At 37.1% G+C, this 23,276-nt stretch overlaps 1 long non-coding RNA gene across 1 annotated transcript; it reads left to right on the forward strand.

Moving 5' to 3' along the window:
- Positions 1-18,161: 18,161 nt before the first annotated feature.
- Positions 18,162-19,144, forward strand: LOC137577187 (uncharacterized). Its single transcript, XR_011032383.1, has 3 exons — positions 18,162-18,409; positions 18,497-18,720; positions 18,793-19,144. It is a non-coding gene; the product is annotated as an uncharacterized lncRNA (long non-coding RNA).
- The last annotated feature ends 4,132 nt before the right edge of the window (positions 19,145-23,276 follow it).

A 23,276-nucleotide genomic window follows, 5' to 3' on the forward strand; every position in this document is an offset into this window, starting at 1 on the left:
TACCTCACATACATTTTTTGTGCGTTCGTGCGGGAGAAGAGTGAAAAAAAAAATAAGTGATTTTTTTTCTCGAACAATCGTGTCGTATTAAGTCGGTCCTGCTCTGCTAGTGGTGAAATTAAAACATTAACTATGTCGTGTTTAAATGATTTAATAAGTAATACTCTGAAAACGGGTAAAGCAGACAATATCAGAGCATTGCATAAATTTATCTATGAGAGCGAGGGAGATAGAAATAACCGCAAAAGAATTCGAGAATTTTCTGGTTTCGATTTCGATGAAACGAACGCAAAGTACGAAGCAAAGGCGGAATATGTACGACGAAATTTGACGAACGGTGATCTTGTTTCGATTTGCAATGTATTGGGAATCAAGTACAGTGTCGACGACCTAGCATTGCATATTTTCATGAATTTGAAGCTGAACAATTTGTTGGCATCACAAGACGAAGACGAATCAGACGACGAAGTAGATGATGAAATAAACGACGAGACAGATCATGAATCGGTAGCTACAGAGAGGAACGTAGCAACAGAGAAAAATTGGAGGAACAGGCCGCACGAGAGAGCAAGCGAGAACGACAACGAGGAGTACAGAAGAATAAACGAAGAGAGAGATAGAATGATGACGCCGCGTTTTGCCATAAGTTTCCGCGACGTGGAAGAGAACATTCGTATTTTTGACGGCACTAATACTATTGCAGTAGAAGTTTGGATTAACGAATTCAATGAGCAAGCAACGTTGATGTGTTGGAACGATTTCCAAAAGTTTCTGTTCGCGAAGAAGGCGTTAAAAGGCATCGCGAAACTGTTTGTCTTGAGTGAGAGAGGAATAAATTCGTGGAACTCTCTCGAAAAAGCACTTTTGAGTGAATTCAAATCGTGCGTGAGTAGTAAAGACGTACATGAGCAACTGATGAAAATGAAGCGTAAAAACAATGAGTGTGTTTTTGAGTACTTTTACAGAATGAAAGATGTAGCTTCACGTGGACAAATAAAAGACGATTCATTAATAGAATATCTGATTGACGGCATTGATGAAAAAAGTGAGAATAAGTCGATTTTATATGGAGCGAAAAATTTAAATGAGTTTAAAGAGAAATTAAAGCAGTATAAAACAATGAGTGAAAAAGAAAGTAAGAAAGACAATGGTAAATACAAAAACGACGAGAACTGTGCAAAAGTGAAAGACAAAATGATGAAAAGAAATAATAAAGATGTTAAAAACGATGTCGTGTGTTACAATTGTGGAAATAAAGGACATTACTCGAAAAATTGTGATGATAAAGAGAAAGGTAGAAAGTGCTACAAATGTAATGGATTTGGTCATATAGCTAAAAATTGTAATAAAAGAGATATGAACAGTCAATTTGAACCAAACACAAGAAGTTTTAAGTCGAAAGAAGAAATAACCTGTAAAGTTATTAAAATTGACAACATTGAGTGTAAAGCATTGTTCGACACCGGAAGTAAATTTTGTATCATTCGCGAAGATTTGTATAAACGTTTGAAACAACCCGAGTTAAGCAGTTTTGACGGGTTTCTAATTGGATTCGGTGGCGGAGAATCAAATAAGATAAAACCAATTGGACACTTTGTGAATTCCATTTTGATTGACGACCATACGTTCGTGTTAGATTTTCATGTAGTTCCGATTAGATTGTTAGATGTCGAAATGATCATAGGCGAGGAATTATGTTTGCAAGCTGACATTATATTTAGTCGAAATGGTGTAAGAGTAGAAAAATTCGAAAAAGAAAGTGATGAAATAAAAATTCTAAAAATTGATGTCGCGAATAATAAAGATGAACTTGATATAGACGAATGTGCAAGCACAAGTGCTAAAAAAGAGGTATTCGATTTGATATCTAATTATCAACCGGTAGCAATAAAGACGACCAATGTTGAAATGCGAATAATTTTAAACGATGACAGTCCGATATTTGCGCGACCCCGTAGACTTGCATTCAAAGAGGCAGAGTTCGTGAACGAGAAAGTCGAAGAATGGTTGGCTGAAGGCATAATTGAAGAGTCAACGTCCGAATACACAAGTCCGGTGGTACTTGTAAAGAAGCATGACGATTCCTACAGGCTCTGTGTCGATTTTCGCAAAATAAACAAAGTATGTGTGCGTGACCATTATCCATTGCCGCTCATCGAGGATCAGTTGGATCGTTTGCAAGACGCTACGATTTTTAGTACCATTGATTTGAAGAACGGATTCTTTCATGTGGCAGTTGCAGAATCTAGTCGAAAGTATACGTCGTTTGTGACCCACTGTGGTCAGTACCAATTCAAGAGGGTTCCGTTTGGATTTACTAATTCGCCTGGAGTATTCCAAAGACATGTTAATGCAATATTTCGGCATTTAACCAAGAGAGGCATTGCGCTGCCATACGTTGACGATGTTATCATTTTGGCCAGAGATGAAGTTGAAGCTGTTAAGAATCTAAAAGAGGTAATCGTAACCTGCGAAGAGTATGGTTTAGAGCTAAACCTGAAGAAGTGCCATTTTTTAAAGAAAAGAATACAATTTTTGGGGCACATTGTCGAGAATAAGAAGATATATCCATCTCCAGATAAAATTGAGGCTGTTGCGAAGTTTAAAATGCCTCAAACCGTAAAGCAAGTTCAAAGTTTCTTAGGTTTGACGGGATATTTTAGAAAGTTTATTCCAAACTATGCGTGTATAGCGAAACCTCTGACCGAATTGACCAAGAATGCATCAAAATTTGTCTGTGGTCCTGAAGAAGAAAATGCAGTACAGATCTTGAAGAAGTTACTAACTGAGAATCCAGTCTTAAGCATCTACAACCAGTCGTACGAATCGGAAGTCCATACTGATGCATCTATCGAAGGTTTTGGAGCAGTTTTACTACAAAGATGTCCAGACGACGGTGGACTCCATCCCGTATACTACATGAGTCGAAAAACCACAGACGCACAGCGAAAGTATAGCAGCTATGAATTAGAGATTCTCGCAGTCATAACAGCGTTAGAAAAGTTTAGAGTTTATCTGTTGGGCATGCATTTTAAGCTAATCACGGATTGCGACGCATTTACAAAGACGCTGGAGAAGAAGAGCCTTTGTACCAGGGTAGCTCGTTGGGTACTTTTTTCTTCAAGAATACGATTTTGAAGTTTTACACCGTTCAGGTAACCGTATGAGACATGTCGACGCGCTTAGCAGATATCCAATTTTGCAAATTAACGACTATGGAATCAGCGTTGGCATGAAGAAGGCGCAATCACAAGATGAGAAAATAAGAGCCATTATAGAAGTTCTGAAAGACAATTCGAAAACTTATGATGATTATTTTCTGAAAGCCGATATCCTGTACAAATTGGTCAATGACGTTGAGCTAATTGTTGTCCCAAACGCGATGCAGAAGCAGATTATTGGTCAAGCCCATAACAAAGGACATTTCGGGGCAAAAAAGACGAAAGACTTGATTTGCAGAGAATACTTCATACCGCATCTCGAGGAAAAAATCCAAAAATATATCGAATGCTGTATTCCTTGTATCATCAGTAGCCGTAAAGTTGGCAAGCAAGAAGGCTTGTTGCATCCGCTTCAGAAAGATGATATTCCACTTTTGACTTACCATATTGATTTTCTGGGTCCTCTCGAGTCTACTCACAAGGACTATAAGCATATCCTGGCGGTCATAGATGCATTTACGAAGTTCTGCTGGTTATACCCAACCAAATCGACGACTAGCAATGAAGTTATTACGAAGCTGACGATGCAAAGCACGATTTTTGGCAACCCTACGTTTATTATCTCGGATCGGGGTTCCGCCTTTACATCCCAAGATTTTCTGAAGTACTGCGACAACGAAGGTATCAAACACGTTAAGACGACTACAGCACTTCCGAGAGTAAATGGCCAAGTCGAACGTTTAAATGCGATTATCATTCCTGTTCTGTCGAAGTTAAGCGTTGATGATCCGACGAAGTGGTATCGACATGTTAGCAAAGTTCAGCAGGCTATCAATTCGACGTACACCAGAAGTATTGACACTTCTCCATTTGAGTTACTAACTGGCGTTAAGATGAGGACCAACGATGACCATAAACTGAGAGATCTTATCAACCAAGAAACGAAGGCAATATTTACAGACGAAAGAAGCGAGCTCCGTGCCAAGGCGAAGGCACACATCTCCAAGATCCAAGACGAAAACAAGAAGTACTACAACCTACGTCGTAAGCAAGCTCGATCTTATGATGTTGGCGACCTGGTTGCAATTAAGAGGACGCAATTTGGGAGTGGTCTCAAATTAAAACCGAAATACTTTGGACCCTACCAGATTAAGAAGGTGAAGCACAACAACGCATACGATGTCGAAAAAGTTGGCAAGTGCGAAGGGCCTAAAGTGACGTCAACATGTGCAGAGTACATGAAGCCCTGGAGCCTAAACCGAGACGACGAGGAAGATGACCCAGCATTCGGGTCGAATGCGTAATCAGAATGGCCGAATGTGGGATGTGGATTTGCGATGTGCATCAATCCCACTGTACACGCAGACGAGAGACGAGACGACGATCAAAGAGAGAACGTGAGCGTGTAAGAAGAGACGATCAAGAGGGATGACGAACGAATGAGAGATGACGACGAGAGAGTTGGTTTTTGCGCGTTGAATAAGACGGACGTGTTTTGAGGTCTTGCGTCATAGTCGGATGCAAGGTCAAGTCGAGTACCATAGACGGGTACTATAAGTCGAGTGTCAAGGCCGGACACTAAAAGTCGAGTACCATAGACGGGTGCTATAAGTCGTGTGTCAAAGTCGGACACTAAAAGTCGATCGCCAAAGTCGGGCGTGAAAAGTCGAAGCGTCATAGACGGACGCCAAAGTCGAGCCGAGCCAAACGTCGATTGTCATTTAGCATAGTGTAATCTCTATGAAGTCGTATTATCATGTAAACCCCCTAGACTATAATTATATCGTAAATAAAACCCCACATATATAGATGAATACATATATAAAAGGAGCCTAGCTGCTGCTGCTGCTGCTCATTTACCTTGTGGCACGTTTTGTCATTAAATTTGCCAAGCTCCCTAAGAGTTTCCATCTTCCTTTATAATTTTGCTTCCTCCTTTTTTTCGAATAATAAATTTTCACACACCTGGTCTTAAAAGCCGGATCAAGCGGCTGCTGCATTTAGCAAGTTATCAAGCACTTGACTGTAATTCTATTTATTGCTGCATTTAGTTGACTCAATGCTGCCACAAGTTTGGGGCATGTGGGAATTGACAAGCCACTGGAAATTGCATTTATTGTTGGCAATGATTTTTTAAGCCACAAATAACAGACTGATTGATAATTGACAGACAAACAAAAGCTACATCTAGAAACTTGAATTTTAGTTCAGAATTTATAATTTTTAATCATCCAATTTAACAAAAGACTGTCAAAATTGTTTCTGCAGTTGAACATTTTTATTAATTTATTCTTAAAATTTCAATTAAAATTTAATTGTACAAATGCAAGTGGGATTCTTTTAAAACCATTTAAAATATACATCAAAATAAAAACTTTAAGACTTTCCCCCCCCCAAAGGAGTAAGCACATATACAGCAGCTTACTTCTGCTTTGAAAATATAAATTTTAGATTCTATGAACAAGTTTGACTTTAAAAGTTTAGAGAGCATTAGGAAAGTCTGCTCTGTCAGTGGCATTGGGATTGACTGTAGCCTGTGGCCATGACCAAGAGTTGCCACTGGCTGACTCTGGCTCACAGTCTGCTGCAATTGCAATTTTAACTGCCTTTTTCTCTAATTTCTCAGTATTTTGCTGCTGCTGCTGTTGGCCATTTTTGTGCAGTATGTACTTGCGCTTTTCTTAAACTACCGCAAAAGGAGGCAACTTAGCTGGCTGGCTGGATAGCAGGAATACCCACATAGAGACATAGACAGCGTCAGGAGTTTATTTAGTTCGTTTTACTCACATAAATACAGACTAGAGGGATTCGAAGAGAAATAGTGAGAGAGGGAGAAAGAGTAGGAGAAAGCTTCTCACACTGACAGCCGTCGTCCATATTTCTTATTGATTTATCTGTTAATTAAAATTCTTAGCACGTAACTGGGTGTGTGCATGGAGTGAATGAATGAATGGGTTGAAACATGAAGATGCTTCTACATACAATATGAAGTGGTGTCTTCTAAAATCCATCCACCCATAGTCTTCCATTGCTGCTGTTGCTTTGCTGTTCCTGGTGCTGTTACTCCTACTTCCATGTCAGAGCTACGAAACAGCAACAGAATTGAGACAGGCAAACACGAAATGCATTTCAACTGCATGTCTTCAAATTGCAATGCCAATGTCTCCCTGTCTCCAAGTTTATGTATGTATCAATGTGTGTGTCTATGTGGGTGTGTGTGTGTGTGTGTCTATGTGATATATGTGGATGAGTAAGACATACTACTGGCTGCCTTTTAATTTGATCAAATTGCATGCAGGCACTGTGGAATGGGCCAGACGATTGTCACATTTGATTTGATTGATTCTTCAAAAAAACAAAAAGAAACCCCAACGCAACAATAAATAACTTTGTTGAAAACTTTCATTTGCTGACTGGGCTAAAATATTTCAGATTTTCGTTTTTCCAACGAAGTTATGTTACACTTTAATTTTAGTTTATATTCATAAGAAACCTCTATTTGAGTAATCTTTCATGTCTCAGCTGCTTCGGTCAGAATTTGCAACTGAAGCAAACATGCAAATTTTCTTATGGACATCATATATCAATTGATAACGTGACAAACATATCAATACATTAATTAATTTTGCTATAATGTTAAATGTCAATACATTCAGATTATCGAAGAGATGAATTAAAGCTTAGAATTATTCTTGAAAATGTTTTAAAGTCTAGAGGTTTGTCGAAATGTTGTAAAAAGAACTTTTATTGTTTATTTTCATGACTGACTAAGCTGAAGTTAACTTATTCTGCTAACAGTTTCAACTATGTTTTGATTTTTTCAAGAGTATTCCAAATTCGATACGTTGGAAATCTGAACTAAAAGTGTTAATATCTATCCACATATCTACAAGGAAGTTTCAGCTATCTAACTGACACACACAAACACGTATAGATAGAGAGGGACAAACAGTCAGAGACATAAGCATATTACAATATTACACTGTCACCGGAAGCAACAACAGCGACAAGCTAGCAAAAGGAAGAAGATGGAAAGAGAAAAAGAGAGTGAAAAAAGTGGCAAGCAGATTGTATGCGACAAATGGGAGATAATGTTGCTGGGGCAAGTTGATGCGGGACTCTCTCGTTCTCGTTCTCTCTCTGTCTCTATCTATATCTCTACCCAAATAAAGACAGCCCTTGTCTATGTCTTTGTATGTCTGTGGCATTATTTTAACATTTTATGCTGGCACAACGAAAATCTGACAGTTGACTAGCGTAGAAAATATGCTCATACAGATACACAAACAACCATCCAGGCATACAACCACCCAGTCACCCACTCACCCACCCATGCATGCCAAGCCAGAGAGGTATAAAAGAGCAGGCAAATATAATATTACAAAGCAACAGCCGGAAACGAGAACGGAAAGTGTTAAAAGCGCCACTACAACTGTATGCCTTTGAGCCCGCATTTAACGGGCTCTGCTTTTGCCAGGGTGCATTCGTTTGGGGGCCGTTGATATTCAATCAGCGGTACTCATATATTCATCATCTTTATCTTCATCATCATCATCGTCATCGTCGTCATTGTGGGCCCACCTACCCAAAACTACATACCTAGAGAGCCATCATAATTGACAAACCAACTCACGTAGCTGAATCAGTGATGAATGTTTTTATGCTTATTGTTGAGTTCAGTGAGCGAAATGAGTTGTTTGTCTGTCTCTCTTATTCGGGTGTGTATGTGTGTGTGTGTAGGTGTATGCTCACGTATGTGTCAATGTGTGGGCATTAGGCTGGTCAGGCCCCTGCTGTGGCATCACCGAAATTGAACAAATGTTGATATAACAAACAAACATTTATTCGTGATTAGCCACGAGCATTCAATCGTACAACATTTTCAAATAGAATTCTGGAAGTTGTAGGTTTATGTAGTTACTACAGATATTAACCAACGGTTTAGATCAACAAATAAATTGTAAAAATAAGTCCCTAAAGAAGATCGTCAAAAGAAATTCAAATATATTGAAAAGCCAAAACCTTTAAATTGAATAAAATTCTATTTTTTCTTTGAACTACCTTGCTAGAAGTATTTATAACTCAAGACTTTTAAATGAAGAGTCATTTGCATTATAGACAGGTTAACCTACTCATAGATCGATACTTAACTTTATTTTTTAAGGTGTGCAGAAAAATTGCTGAAAATATGGAATGAATAACAGATTCGACCAGCATCTAACGTCAACATACTATAAATGACTACTAGAAATTGTACAACATGTCGCATGAGTAACGCGCCAGCACATTTAAAGGCTTATTTCACATACCTGTATATAGAAGTAAATTACATATTTAAATCGAATTGTTCAATTGTTCATATTTGCCTAGTTTCATTTTATTATTAACCTATTATGACAGACTTTAAATTTATCGCCACTAAATTTTCACTTAATTATTTATAAAAATGCTGGTATTAAAAAAAAATAATTAGGTAATACATTATTTTCGCCTGCAAATCGGCTTACAAATTGCATAAAAATATATCAATTTTCAGAAATTTTAAAATTATTTACTAGGTTAGCAGCATTTGATGGCGATGCTCAAGGGCATCATCATCATCACCATCAGAAGGGAATGCGAAAAAAGTAACCAAAATGCAAAAATGTTATAAAACCACAGCTGCAATTTGCACATTGCAATTGCAATTATTAACATTCATAGATAAACGGCATTTTGTATCGGTTTGGCAATTGTGTGGGCGTGGCATGATGTTGCAGTATGCGGTGGCGTTTTGGCCCCGTATTGGGCGTGTGGAGCATAATAAATTAGGTTGATTGCTTAGGGGGTTTCTTTTAGCAATGGCACTAAAAAGGGAATGCAGTTTAGTGAACTCGAGTGATTTCTGTTTTCCTCTCCCCTAAACTACTCCATGCTTTCTTTCCGTCTCGCTTTCTCAACATTTTTTATGGGCCACAAAAGTCACAAGGCAAATGAAAATTATTTATTTTTGTGACCCCACAAAAATTTCTCAAAAAGCAAGTGAACTCTTTCCGAAATTTGATTACCGTCGAGCTTTGCCGTTTGCCCATCATCAATTATTCGGTCATCGTTCGCCGTTTGCCACTCGCAATTCTTTGAGCTTCATCTGCCTTGGAGCTAGAGCAACAATTGCAATAATTAGCGCATGATTTAAAACCGTCAGTAATCATCATTACCGTTGCTGTTGTCGTCGTCCTCGTCGTCGTTGTCGTCGTCATCCATTCCGTTCCATTCTCATTTTGGACTGTGTCATTAACAAAGGCAAAAGGGTCCGCCAAGAAACGACCGCAGGCATTTTATTTCCAACTCGTGAAAATTTCAAGTGAAAACTCGCTGCGGTAGATGGTAATGACGATTAATTGTGCGGCATCACACGGACAACTATAAATAAGTTGCGTTCGGTTGGCCCCAAAATACGTAAAAGCCAATGAATGGCTTACAATTTCAGGCTCTAATGCATTCAATTCGTTTCTTTATGTTTAGAAAGGATTTGTTTAGGTATAATTAAAATTCTTAGAATAGGAAAAATAGGTTTACGAATATGCCTAAGTTAAGGACAATTGTTTCTTAGAATATTACAACACGACCGCAGCATAGCAACACTTAAATTCAAAGGCAATGAAACAACAATGTCTTAAGTTATGATATAAGTCTCAAAGATTACCCTAAATGAACACTTATAATATAAAGACCAAAAATACACATCTTATAGGCTTTTGAGTGCCTATGGTCAATAAGGTTTCCACTTAATCCATACCTGCGGGGTAAAACTTGTTTAATAGTTATTGATATGGCTAAGACTATTAGCCCGGATGGGCATCATCGTGATCATAAATACCATAGAAAAGTTTCAGCAAATGACAGTGAAAAAAATAGAGAAAGAGAGAGACAGAGGGACAACTTTATTTAGTTACTCAATCAGGGCCGCAAACAACACTTGAGTTAGCCGGTTCCAGCAAAAGGCTAAGTAAATAAATGAAGGCGAAGGCTTCACACTTTTGTCATCCATTCATTCATTCACTCACCCACTTGGTCAGTCACTTGTGCTGCACATTCAAGTGTCACTGATTTGAGGATAAGCACTTCACAAGGCAACTTGATAGCCCCACTCCATAAGAAAGTGAGAGAAAAGGAGAGTAGAGATGGGAATAGAGATGGAAATGGGGACTGGAGAATCAGAAACACTCCGGGTTTGGTCAGTCAGCCGTAGTTGGAAAAATATCACAGTACTACGCTTCTATTCGAGGGCCACTCGTGCAAAACGAACTAATTTGAATATATAAAATCAACAACATTCAACTGCTTCCCAATGTGAGTGTAAGAAAGAGAGAGAGGGAGATGGAAAAGGAAGACCCGCAGTAGATGGCAAAGAGCAAGCAGAGTGCAAAAACAAAAGCACAATAAAAAAAAAACAAAACTCGAGAATTTGTTGTGTCCATTTAATTGCTGGCACTTAAACTGTGAAGAGTTAACAAAATGGGTTTACTTGATGAATTGTTTGATTTGCCTTTGATTAATAATAATGATGACGATGATGATGGCAAATTGGCCAATACTAAGCCGCTTTCAAAAAAGAAAACAAAAATATTTGGAAAATTCTATTTTCAGTTAAAGAAATGCCAAATAAGTAACTAAGGTTAAGTGCAGGATTCCAAGAAGTTGCTTTTTTCCTTGGAATTTAATCATATTTATATCTAGTGATGCTTTTTTGGCAGTTTCACTAGCAACTTAAAACACCTGCGATAAAACTCTCTAACTTAGGGTTGTTTGCGTTAATTGATTTGAAATTTTGAGGTCTTGATAGAAGTATTTAAATTTCAAAGTTGGATTTGAAACTACTTTTAGTATAGAACTTAGAACTAGTAAATGTCACGAATAGTTTCTTCAGCCGACTTAGTTATAATTTGTATTAGCAATTGAGTAATCTTCATTAAGAAGGAAAATGTTTTATAATAACCGAATAACTCATAATTAGGTTATGACAGGCTTTTGGGACATTGATTTCATAGGTTTTTTGTAATATTATACTTTTCAACGTTATTTTTCTTATTTGAAAAGTTGTAAAAGACCTATTTATTAAGTTTGCAGTAAAAATACTTTAATGGAAAATATTATAAATAAATATTTATTTGTTGTTTACCAATTTTACTTCAGGACTGTTTAACTTATTTAGATATTTATAAGGGTAATGTTGGTAGTAACTCCGACAATCCATTTTCTTTGGTAAGGTGATTCCCTTGTAACTTGATTGTAGACTATTAAACTTTGCCACGACCTGCTAAAATATTAACTATAAAGAGAGATTCAATTCAAAATCCGGGTGTTACCAAGCAATACAACTATTTCTCATACATATATGTACATATTTACGCCTGTCTTTAGACAACAACAGGTTAATCCTTCCTTCTGCCTAAAATGAATCCTCCCCACTTAGACCCTCGCACCGGCATCGAAATATTAGATTTTTATGACTGAAATGCTGTATTGGTTACGAAGTTCTTACCAAAAACACAGCCATCAATTTAATTTGTTTTTTTTTTACTATAATTCCTCATAAATCTGGCTAGTGGTGCAGTTTTATTTAAGTGCGATATGCTAAAAAAGAATCAACAACTTGTGGTACACGTCTTTACTTTTCAATTGTCGCACAAGAACTGATTTATTGAGTATCTTATTGCTAGCTTATTCTAAATGGTTACATGTATGTGTGTGGATCTTATAAATGTAGATAACTGAGATAACTTGGTAGTGTGAGGATCCACTGTGGGACTTATGTTAGTATGACTAGGTGATGCCTACAACTCGGCCATCCTGACCAGAGAGCTCCCGATCTCTTAGCTATTTGAATTACTTAGCCATGGCCGTATGTTTCCTATGGCCCATACTCCTTTATAAGGAAGTCTGGTTTGCTGAAAACCCTCAACATCCTCCAAAACGTATCTGTCATTGCGCAGAACTTTTGTCACTCTATACGGACCTTTGAACTTGGGAATAAGTTTTTTAGACACTCCTATATGTGAGTCGAAATTCCTAACCATCACCAAATCGTCTGCCTTATACTTAACGGGATCTTTTCTTTTTAGAGTCTACTTTTAACTTATTATACGTTTGTACTTTTTCTATACTTTTACCCGCCTCCTGTCTTGTTCTATCCAAGTTTCTATCTATGCTTATTTTATTTAATTCATCTAGGCTAATTTTCAATGTATCTAAAACCTTTCCTCTTTGTGCAACTCCGAACAAAACTTTACTTGGATGCTGACTGATTGACCTTTGTAACGTGTTGTTAAGTGCATATTCAACTGTTTCTAAGATTGTGTCCCAATACAATCCTTTGTCCGGCTCAGTCAGCTTAGCGATCATTGGACCCAAACTTCTATTCACCCTTTCTACTTGTCCGTTGGCTTGCGGAGATCCTGTAGCGATTTTTATGTGTTTAACTTCGTTTTCGACTAAAAAATCTTCAAATTCTTTTGATGTGAAGCAAGTTCCTCTATCTGAAATAACGCATTTGGGTCTACTATATGCTCTAAAATAGTCTTTTAATGCTAATACTGCCTCTTTTGACTTTGTAGTTTTCGTTGGGTACAGACGAACGAACTTTGTGAAAGCATCGATTACTACTAATATGTGCTTGTTAGATCTGCTCTTATCTATTGGACCATAGTGATCTATGTGTATGACATCAAAAGGGACCGTTTGCTTAGGAATGTTATGAAGAAAGCCTTCCTCTTTTCCATTTTTATCTGAATAAGATATACATTTTAGACAATTTTGTACATGCTGTTTGCATTTTTCTTTAACGCTAGGGAACCAATAGCTTTTCGAAATAACATCTACCATTTTGTCTACTCCGATATGGGCTAACTGATCGTGATAACTATACATGACATGACTTTCCATTTCTTTCGGGACATAAAATAAAAGAGATTCCTTATCTTTTTTTCTGTACACTATGCCATTGCGCATTTCATAATTTTTGTGTTCTGTATTCTGTAGTTTCGTTAGGATTTCTTTAATTTTCTCATCTCTACTTTGACAAATAATTAGGTTCTCTTCGAACGAATTGGAATCAATGGTGAGTATATGTGTGTTTCTGCTAAGCGCATCAACGTGCTGCATGCGCTTTCCGGCTCGATGCTCTAGGGTATAATCATAGTCTTGAAGAAGGAGAGCCCACCGAGCTATTCTGGGAGAAAGTTCTTTCTTATTAAGTGCTAACGTAAGTGCACTACAGTCCGTGACTATCTTGAACTCTAATCCTTGAAGATATATTCTAAAACGTTTCAATGAATACACTACGGCTAGTGTCTCGAGTTCGAAACTATGGTACTTGGCTTCTACATCTGTTGTACGCCTAGAAAAATAGAACACTGGGTGCATCTTATTATCTTTCTTCTTTTGCAAAAGCATTGAACCAAAACCAAGGGCACTAGCGTCGCAGTGTAACTCTGTTGGGTCGGTCGGGTTGTACAAAGCAAGTATAGGGGCTTCTAACAAATTTCTTTTCAATTTTTCAAAACATTCTAATTCTTTACCACCAAACTCAAATTTTCTATCTTTTCTCACCAGATCGTACAATGGTTTTGCTATTGTTGAAAAATCTTTAACAAATCGTCGAAAATAAGAGCATAACCCTAGGAAACTCTGTACCTCATGTGTTTTAGCCGGTACTGGAAAATCGCTAACTGCCTGTAATCCTTTTGGATCTGGCTTGATGCCGTCTCCTGTAATCACGTATCCCAAATATTTAATTTCTTCCTGAAGAAATTCGCACTTGTCAATTCGTAATTCAAGTTTGTTGGCAACTAAACGTTTGAAAACTTCTGTTAATATTTCTAAATGACTTTTACTATCCTTTGTTGCTATCAATATGTCGTCCATGTAAATTAAAACCTTGTCTTCTCGAACTAAGTCAGCAAAAATTTTGTTAACATATCTTTGAAAAACTGCGGGTGCGTTTCGTAGTCCAAATGGCATTCGAAGCCATTCGTATTGACCCATCGGTGTTGTAAACGCCGTGTACTTGATAGAGTCTTCGTGCATAAAGACGTGAAAGAAGCCATTTTTTAAGTCTAACTTGGTGAATACTCTCTTTCCCGAAAGTTTGTCTATAAGATCATCTATTAAAGGTGTGGGGTAATTGCCTTTGAGCATGATCTTGTTCAGGGTTCGGTAATCTACACACATTCTAAGTTCTCCGGATTTCTTTTTAACAAGTACTATTGGTGATGCGTACTCTGACTCGCTTACTCGTATAATTCCGTTTTTAATGTATTCATCTAGCATGTTTTGGACTTGGGCTTTCTCTGCAAATGACAAACGTCTCGGGGGATAATTAAAGGGTTTCGTGTTCTCAAAATTTAGTTTCATTTCCCATTTAACTGACGGATGATCTGGTGTTTTGACTTTGACATAAAATTGACTAAAAATATCTATGAGTTCCTTTCTTAACTTAGCGTTACAATTATCGTTGATTTTTAGCGAACTACTTTCATTTGGTTCGGGATACTCAATTGACAATATTTCAAGCGCTGATTGTTCATTCTTCGCATACTCTAAAATTTCGACTGATTTTTTTGTATTTTCTTGCCATTTTTGCTTTGCACTATTATCACTAACCTTTTTATTTTTAAGAACATCCTCTTTACGATCATTATTTACTATTTTTACATTTGTATAACTTCTATCGTTTCTTTCTATAATTTCTTTTGCTTTAGCATTATTATTCCTTCTAACTTTCTCATTTTGTATGCCATCATTCTCAGAAATTCTATTCGTTTCAGTGCTATCCTTTTCATTAATTTGATTGATTTTTATACTATCGCTTTCAGCAAGTCGGTGATTTTTACAACTCTTCTTTTCATATTGCCGATCATGTTTACATCTGTCATTTTCATTAGGTCGATCATTTTTACAGCTATCGTTTGCATAAGTTCGGTCATTTTTACAGCTATCGTTTTCATAAGTTCGATCATTTGTGCTTACGAATACGAAATTACCATTTCTTAAGAAATTTCTGCCTAACACAACGTTATATGCCATCGATCCGTTTGTCACAACTAGTAGTTCAAAATAAATTCTTTCTTTATTTATAATAACAAAACATGAAATTTTTCCCAGCACATTTAAAGGACTGTTATTTAATCCAAAGTAGGTGGTATTGTCTTCATTGACTTCAAAGTTAACGTGATTCAATATTTTTTCAATGCAACAAAATTTGATAAAACTGATTGGACTCCCAGTATCGATTAGGCATTCTAGAAACAAACATTTTTTAGTCTTAGAATTAAAATTTATCTGAAACAATCTTACAAATTCGTTTTTTACGCTCCGTTTTTCTCTCGCTGCATTTCGATACCAAATGGTCCAGGCTGCCGCATGCGTAGCAGGCTCCATATTCGCGCTTCGGTTTGTTGCAATCGGCCGCAAAATGTCCGATTACGTTACAGTTGAAGCATCTTCCGACCTTAGAAGAAACGCCATTGACAACCACCCTCGATCGTTGAATAACCTGCGAGCGCTTACGCAAGGTAACTTTATCGAAAGCCTGCAATAGATGTTGAGTCGTGACGAAGCATTGCATGTGGGCCTGCTGTTTCAGTTGATCATCGGGAATTCCCTCGATGATATTGTCGATTTATTCCTCATCATCCATTTGGATTTCTGCTGCCAGAAGGATCTTCTCCTTGAAATAAGTTGAAAAATTTTCGGTGGTCTTCCATTTCCGGTCCTGGAATTTGCGACGCAACATTATTTTGCTTTCCTTGATTTGAAAAGCGTTTGCCATTTGATTTAACAGCTCTGTCACCGGCATAGCCAACAAAGTTTCGTTCGAGTATAGCCAGACCTGGGCGCGGTCTTTTACTTTGGACATAATCAGTGTGCGAACGACTTCGTCATTGAGATCGTACATCTTGGCCACGGCGTTCAGCTGAGCGATCCAAATATTTACTTTAGCTTCCCCTGCACCGTCGAATATTGGGAGCATTTCCTTTACCATGGCGAATTTGGAGTTTTCCCATGAAAATAAATTCGCATGGTTGATGTTAGCGGCTTCAGATATGGCAACCTTGTTTTGCTCACTTCTGAGCTGTGTAGTGCCGACAACGCTGTTGTGATTAGTGTTGGTTACCGAGTTTGGCAATTTAGACGCGGTCACACTATTTCGCATCGAATTGGACTTCTTAAGCAATATGTTTTCAGCTTGAATGAGTTCCAATTGGCGACGCAAGAGTTCCAACTCTGTAACCGATTCACGCGCGCTTTTTTGTGACGCTCCTATCTCGCCGTCTCGCTCGTTCGGTTGCTCACCAATAAATTCAGATTCGCGCGCGAAAGGCGCGTCGTCGCTATCTCGCTCACGCTCATTACAGACTGCAGAGGCGCCAACGTCGTGATTGAGTTCGGACTGCGCGTCATCACTGTCCTGCTCACTCTCGTTGCTGAGTTCTATGCCACCAACGGCGCCTTCGATTTCATCTGGAACTTGCTGGTCGAATTCCTCAACATCTATGTAGGTGTGGTTCGTCTATGCCATCCGGAGGTGGGCATGATCCTCGGCTTCGGGAGGCACCAGGTTGAGTCGTGCGGCCAATGCAGCTTTAGTGCCACTTTTTTGGAGGCCTAGGTTTTCCAGCCACTTTCGCAACTGGGTTGCGCTGTACTTATTTAATTCAATGGTTTCCATTTAAATATTTAAAAACAAAAAAAGTTCTTGATTTAGTTCAGACACTTTATAGGCTGTGTGATTTTGCAATGAAAAAAAAAAAATAAAAAATATTTTTTTCACTGTTATCCCACTTCTGAAATTGTGGTACACGTCTTTACTTTTCAATTGTCGCACAAGAACTGATTTATTGAGTATCTTATTGCTAGCTTATTCTAAATGGTTACATGTATGTGTGTGGATCTTATAAATGTAGATAACTGAGATAACTTGGTAGTGTGAGGATCCACTGTGGGACTTATGTTAGTATGACTAGGTGATGCCTACAAACTTTTTTGGATTTTAACAACAACCGCAAATGACCATCAAATGAAAGACTAGTAGCCAATAAATAAGCGCAAGTAATTTGTGCAATTAACTAAAAGCACTAAAACACACTAAAAACCGCCATTAGTCAGTTTTCAGGGGTTAAGCTAGCCAATGGTGAATGCAGTCACAAATGCAATAAATTGCCCATAAATTTAACAAATCGTTGAAAATGGTCAAAATGTGGCTAGCACCTTTTTGTGGCTAGATGAGAAACCGGGAATTCGGGGCGTGTGCGGCACAGTAGCGCAAAAAGGGGAAAGTACTAATTTATGTTTTAACACAGTCGCACATGCAAATTAGCAAAACAAATGCAAACATTGAACCCAAGTGCCATTTCGGGAGAGGCGAAGAGAGAGAGAGAGAGGGAGACATTGAGTGAGTGGGAGGTAGAACGAGTATTCATAATGAGCTCAAGTTGGGAAACAATTTGCTGGGTGGGAGGTTCTTTTGCGGTTGTTGTTCTTCTGGCAACAACTGTTTGGCCAAAATGAAATCAATAAATTTAGCGCAAATCAATTAAAATACACGAGATTTAAGCAAACTTTCTATCTCACTCTTTCTCTCTCTCTGTGATTGTGTGTGTGTGTGTGTGAGTTTTTGTTGTGCAAACTAAAATATTTGTCAATTTGCGGTTTCGACAAAATTAAATTTGTCACACAAGTGATGGCAAAAAGAGAGGTTGAAATGGTGGCGGCGAGGAATGTCAAAGTGAGTTTCAAATTTTCCCCTCTCCACTGTAATTTTTGTTTTTGTGTGTTTGCCATGGGTGAAAACTGATACAAATTTATTTATATGGCTTATTAAAATTGTTGTAAAAGTATCATTTAATTAAAATTTTCGTCAACTATATTTGAAAAGAATCATTTTGCAAAAATTGTTAATAATTACAAAATTATGATATCAAAGTGAGATGTCAATCGATTTTTGTGTTTTTTTTTGTTTGTTTTTTAATAAACGCAGCAACTTGGTGGAGTCTTTTCATTTTAAATTTTTCGATTGTGAATTTATCATTGAAACATAAGGACAACAAATGAGATACAAAAGAAATTTTATGATCTATAGACTGGCGGATAGCAAATTTTTTTAATAGCAACTCACACAACCATCTACACATTCGAGATTAATCGAAAGTATTTGGTTTTTTTCCTCTTGTTTCTTTATCGTATTGCGGATCGCATATACAATTGAGGTAGATGGGAAATTTATGTCATATTCTAGTCGTCTTACATGTTATTTTGTATTTTTCAATTTATTTAATAACTTGTTCCGCTTGCAGTAGTGTAACCAACGAAAGCATGTCCCAGGACAATGATGAGATTGAAGTGGACATATCTTATCGGGAGACAAGGGAGACAAAGTCAGAAGGGGATTTGGAAGAAGCAGAACAAAATTTACAGCCATGTGGAAGTCGAATCGTGGACAAACGTCTCAATCCAAATGCTCCAGCATTTGTGCCCGGATTGACAGCGAGCATTTTGGCGAATAAAATCATTGAAGAATGTAAGTAAGAAATATGGATTCGCAATTTTATTTAAGAGCATAATCATTGTCCATTATGCCATTGTCATGTAGTGCCACCTTATTGCATATGGAGTCATGCATCAACGCCCGAAAATGACTCTTATGGCGTACCCTATGATCGCATATGGCGGGAGAGTCCATTCAATCACAGGTCACCAGTATCAAGATCAGTGACCTTAAATGCCAGAGCGAAACCTTATGTACCCAAGTCACAGGAAGGTCTGGAGGAAAGTGATGATGTTGTGCAACTACAGCCACAAAGACAACTACATCCTGAACTCTCGGACCCTGATGCAGAAGTCTCAAAAACGATAAAAACGAGCCTAAGAAATGAGGAAGTGCAAAATGATTTCGATGAACCCTATCGATGTTGTGGCTGTCGAATGATGTAATCAATGGGAATATGACCGTGTTATGCTAATCTTCCATCTTATTCTATACCAATGTTAATTTATCTTTCCTCAAATATAATAATAACAAACGGTTAAATCCATAGCTCATAACTCCGCTCTTAGGTCGTCATTTGGGGATCGAAAACTTGCTATAGATTGTAGAAACTCTTTTGGTTACCCATCAATAAAACCGCCAAACATCCTCGGCAAAATCATTTTACACACCCAAAAGTGAAGAAAGCAACGAACGCCGAAACATTCATGCAACAATTGAGGGCAGTCCTCCATCACCATTCAAGCAGTGCAGCTCATAGAAATGCTCAAATTCGAATTATTGCACTAGCAAGAGGATGGAAACCTCAAGCGTTTATCCGTATTCAACAATTCCTTACCACTTCGCCTCCGCTCTAGCCTTGCCGTTCGTTGTCGTTGTCCTTTTTGCAGTGGCACAGTTGTTGGGATGCGGTTTTGGGAGCGCCTTAATGCCAAGCAATTTGCGTTAAATGCGAAAGAGATTAAAACAATGTTGCATTTCTAATTGTTTTAAGCAAGCGAGGACCGACAACGATGAGAATACTACAGCGATGATGATGACGACTATGCCGCACACATGGCGTATGCGCAACGCAATTGGAGTTTAAGTATTTTCTATTTATTGCACACACATACACAGACGAACAAACACCGCAAAAGATAGAGTAAAGTTGATTGTGAGGGTTGTCGAATATGCATATCTATAGAAGTATCTCTTGGCAACACAAGCCGCAATTTGCAGAGCTTAAGTTTCATAGTTGCCATTATGAGATTATTAAATTGTAGATCCTCTTTATCCTAGAATCTGATATGCAATACTAGAAAACAAACGAATTGGTTTTTGATATAGACAACTGCTTAAAGACTCGACTGTATTAAAACATTCAATGAAAAGCTTTTCATATTATCATCGTCACCAGAGCTCACATTCCACAATGGTCTCCAATCAAGACGAGAGCAGAGATACTGCATGAGGCACAGAAGGAACACAGAATGAATTGAGTTGACTTCAGTTGCTGTGCTAATTTTCAACTTAATTGAATTCATTTCCATGCTAATTGAATCTAGTTTGTTTTTAGTTTTTTTTGGTTGTCGGTATTATATTTTCAAATTTCTTACAAATAAAGTTAAGCTTTTTAAGAATTTAAGAATTGAATTTAATATAAGAGTTTAGTAATTTCGGCAAAGCTTTTTTAATAATTTTGATTTGAATCAGACAAATAAAAATATTCAAGGCAAATGATATTAATACTTCTTTGCAAAGTCCTTTTTAGACTAGAATGGAAAGACTTTAAAAGAATCGGAAACCGAATTCTTAAAAAATATCCAACGGAATTAGCTTAAATTTTATCTAATGCTAAGTCCGTCCTAGCTAGATTTTCTTCCAGAAAAAGTCCACAAATATATTAGGCAATTTTACAAAATCTTAAGTTTTTAGTATGAATATAGCTTGTTTACTCTTGTTAATGGATTTTAATGGATTTAATGTTTTCAAAGCAGGATTACACCCGTTCATATGTAGAATTCACATTAGTCTCTTCCATAAACCGTCATCTAATTCGAATTGTAATTGCTTTTGAAATAATCATAATTATCGATAAAACGCATAATTAAGTTGACCGAAATGCTTCAATGATTTATGAATTTGACATGGACACTTTTGGTTGAGATGCACTTAACACATATTGCCCAGAAACCGCATGATTTCCAAATTTGGTCTATAACACAGAATAACCACAAAATTTATGAATGGTTGTGGGTTCTGTTGGTTGCTGTTCTCTGGTTTCGATTTGGTCATTTATTTGAAACATCCATAATGAATAAACTGAATTAATTGAAGCAGTTTATATTTCAGAGCCGTTGTCAAAGGAAATCAACATAGGTGAACTAATTACATGTTTTGGGGGACAACAAGGCAAAACCATAGGCATGGGGCTAAGGGTGAGGGCATAAGAGACTTTTGATTGACATCCATACTATTGTAAATTTGCATCACTATGTGTGACTATGTGTTCGTGTGTATGTGCATGTATGTGTGCGTATGTATAACACAGAATAACCACAAAATTTATGAATGGTTGTGGGTTCTGTTGGTTGCTGTTCTCTGGTTTCGATTTGGTCATATATTTGAAACATCCATAATGAATAAACTGAATTAATTGAAGCAGTTTATATTTCAGAGCCGTTGTCAAAGGAAATCAACATAGGTGAACTAAATACATGTTTTGGGGGACAACAAGGCAAAACCATAGGCATGGGGCTAAGGGTGAGAGCATAAGAGACTTTTGATTGACATCCATACTATTGTAAATTTGCATCACTATGTGTGACTATGTGTTCGTGTGTATGTGCATGTATGTGTGCGTATGTTTGCGAATGTGGCTTTGTCCTAGCGTGTGAAATGAAAGGAATTCTCTGGTTGCAGCAGCAGTAACATCAGACATTTGTCGTTTTGACGCTGATGCGCTTCAGCAAACAATGTTGCACAAATAAACATATCTGCGTAGACAAAGATATTTCTGAAACATGTTTGTCAGCAATGGGAATTGTTTTGGCGACATTTTAATTAAGCCAGACGCCAGTCAACTAAACCAAGTAAAATAGTAGTCACTCACCAATTGAAAGCATTTTCCTATAACTAACGCCCATATGCTTCAATGTAATATGTTAATTTAAGATTTATTCTCCATCTTTTAATGATTTATAAAAATATTCACTTTGTTATTAAATAAGTCTATCTAGACTTGAAAGTATTCGATAATTATTAGCCGACTAAAGGTCAATCTTTCATTAGCAGCCCAGCAAATCCATCTTATAAAACTTTTGCTAATTTCATGTAAGTGTGTTTGTTCACATATAAGTATATTGACAATATTTCTAGTGGGGTCTCAGACTCTTCAATTGAATTGATCTATTTTTAAATATGTTGATGCGGCTAGCAATTTATAGAAAATGATTTATATAATTAGAGTTGACTTTTTATATAAGTAGAGAAGTCTTTGCCTATTAGAAGACAGCTAAGATAAAAAAGAATTAAATTATTTGTTAATCCACAATCCTCTTCATTATCCCCGATAAAACTACCTTTTAAGTATTGCTCCATATGAGACAAATTGGGGCTTGAACTCAAGAGCAACAATATTATAGTTATGCTAGGTATCCTCCCGACTAGGGAAACAAACATAGTTAGATATGTCCTATTAGATATTGTTATAGTGTATGCTTTTTTTGCGGTAATGCACCTTGGAATTGAATTGTATGTCATAGGTATTTAAGTAGTAAGTGTAGGTAAGAAATCCCGAGAGAATGAAGGAAAGAAAGTGTTGAACCATCCAAGGAACTACATTAGTATTTGTACTTAAAATTTGTTCTATTGATTTTTCGACATTTGCTGGGTTAGCTAACAAAAAATTTCTTAGCTCCGAAGAAAAGTCATGGCAACCTTTTTGTTTGTTTTAATTGTTATTACTCTAAAACATTTAGTTTTATTTATAGTACACATTTACATCATTTGCCTTAATTATCAAGGGTTAATAATAAAGCAATTTGTTTATTCTTACTGGACTTTGTAATTTTCTTGCATACAAAAGTTTTTCTATGCATTCGGGCGTAATAAATGAATTGAATTTTAAGGCAAACACAGACGCACAAAGACACACTCACACACACTTATACATATGTAAAATGGGATCCTTTGGATAAAGTTTGTTTGCTATTGGTCAGTGGCAAAACAAAAGTTATAACCTAAATAATGCGGTTTTTGTGGCTAAAAATCAAAGCAATCTTTTCGCTTCAAAACATTTACACATACATACACATATGTATGTTTGTTTGTGTATGTGTGTGTGTATTCAAATATGAATATTTTCTTAAACAAACAAAATGTATTTCAATTTTTGAAGCATAAAATAATGTGGCTAAAGCGAAAGCCGCAGAACTTATTGCATACTTTTGGGCTAACAAATATTTCAAGACCGGCTAATGGCTAAAATAGTCAAGGCAAATTAAATTGCGGCGCTTGACTCAACAACATGTAGAAAGGGTTTGTTGTTGTTCTTGTTGCTCGACCCTCGTTTGTAAAAGCAGCTGTGGAAAGTTGGCTATTTGCAG

The sequence above is a fragment of the Drosophila tropicalis genome, unplaced genomic scaffold (genome assembly GCF_018151085.1).
Source record: "Drosophila tropicalis isolate 14030-0801.00 unplaced genomic scaffold, ASM1815108v1 contig_1187, whole genome shotgun sequence".
Classification (NCBI taxonomy): Eukaryota; Metazoa; Arthropoda; class Insecta; order Diptera; family Drosophilidae; genus Drosophila; species Drosophila tropicalis.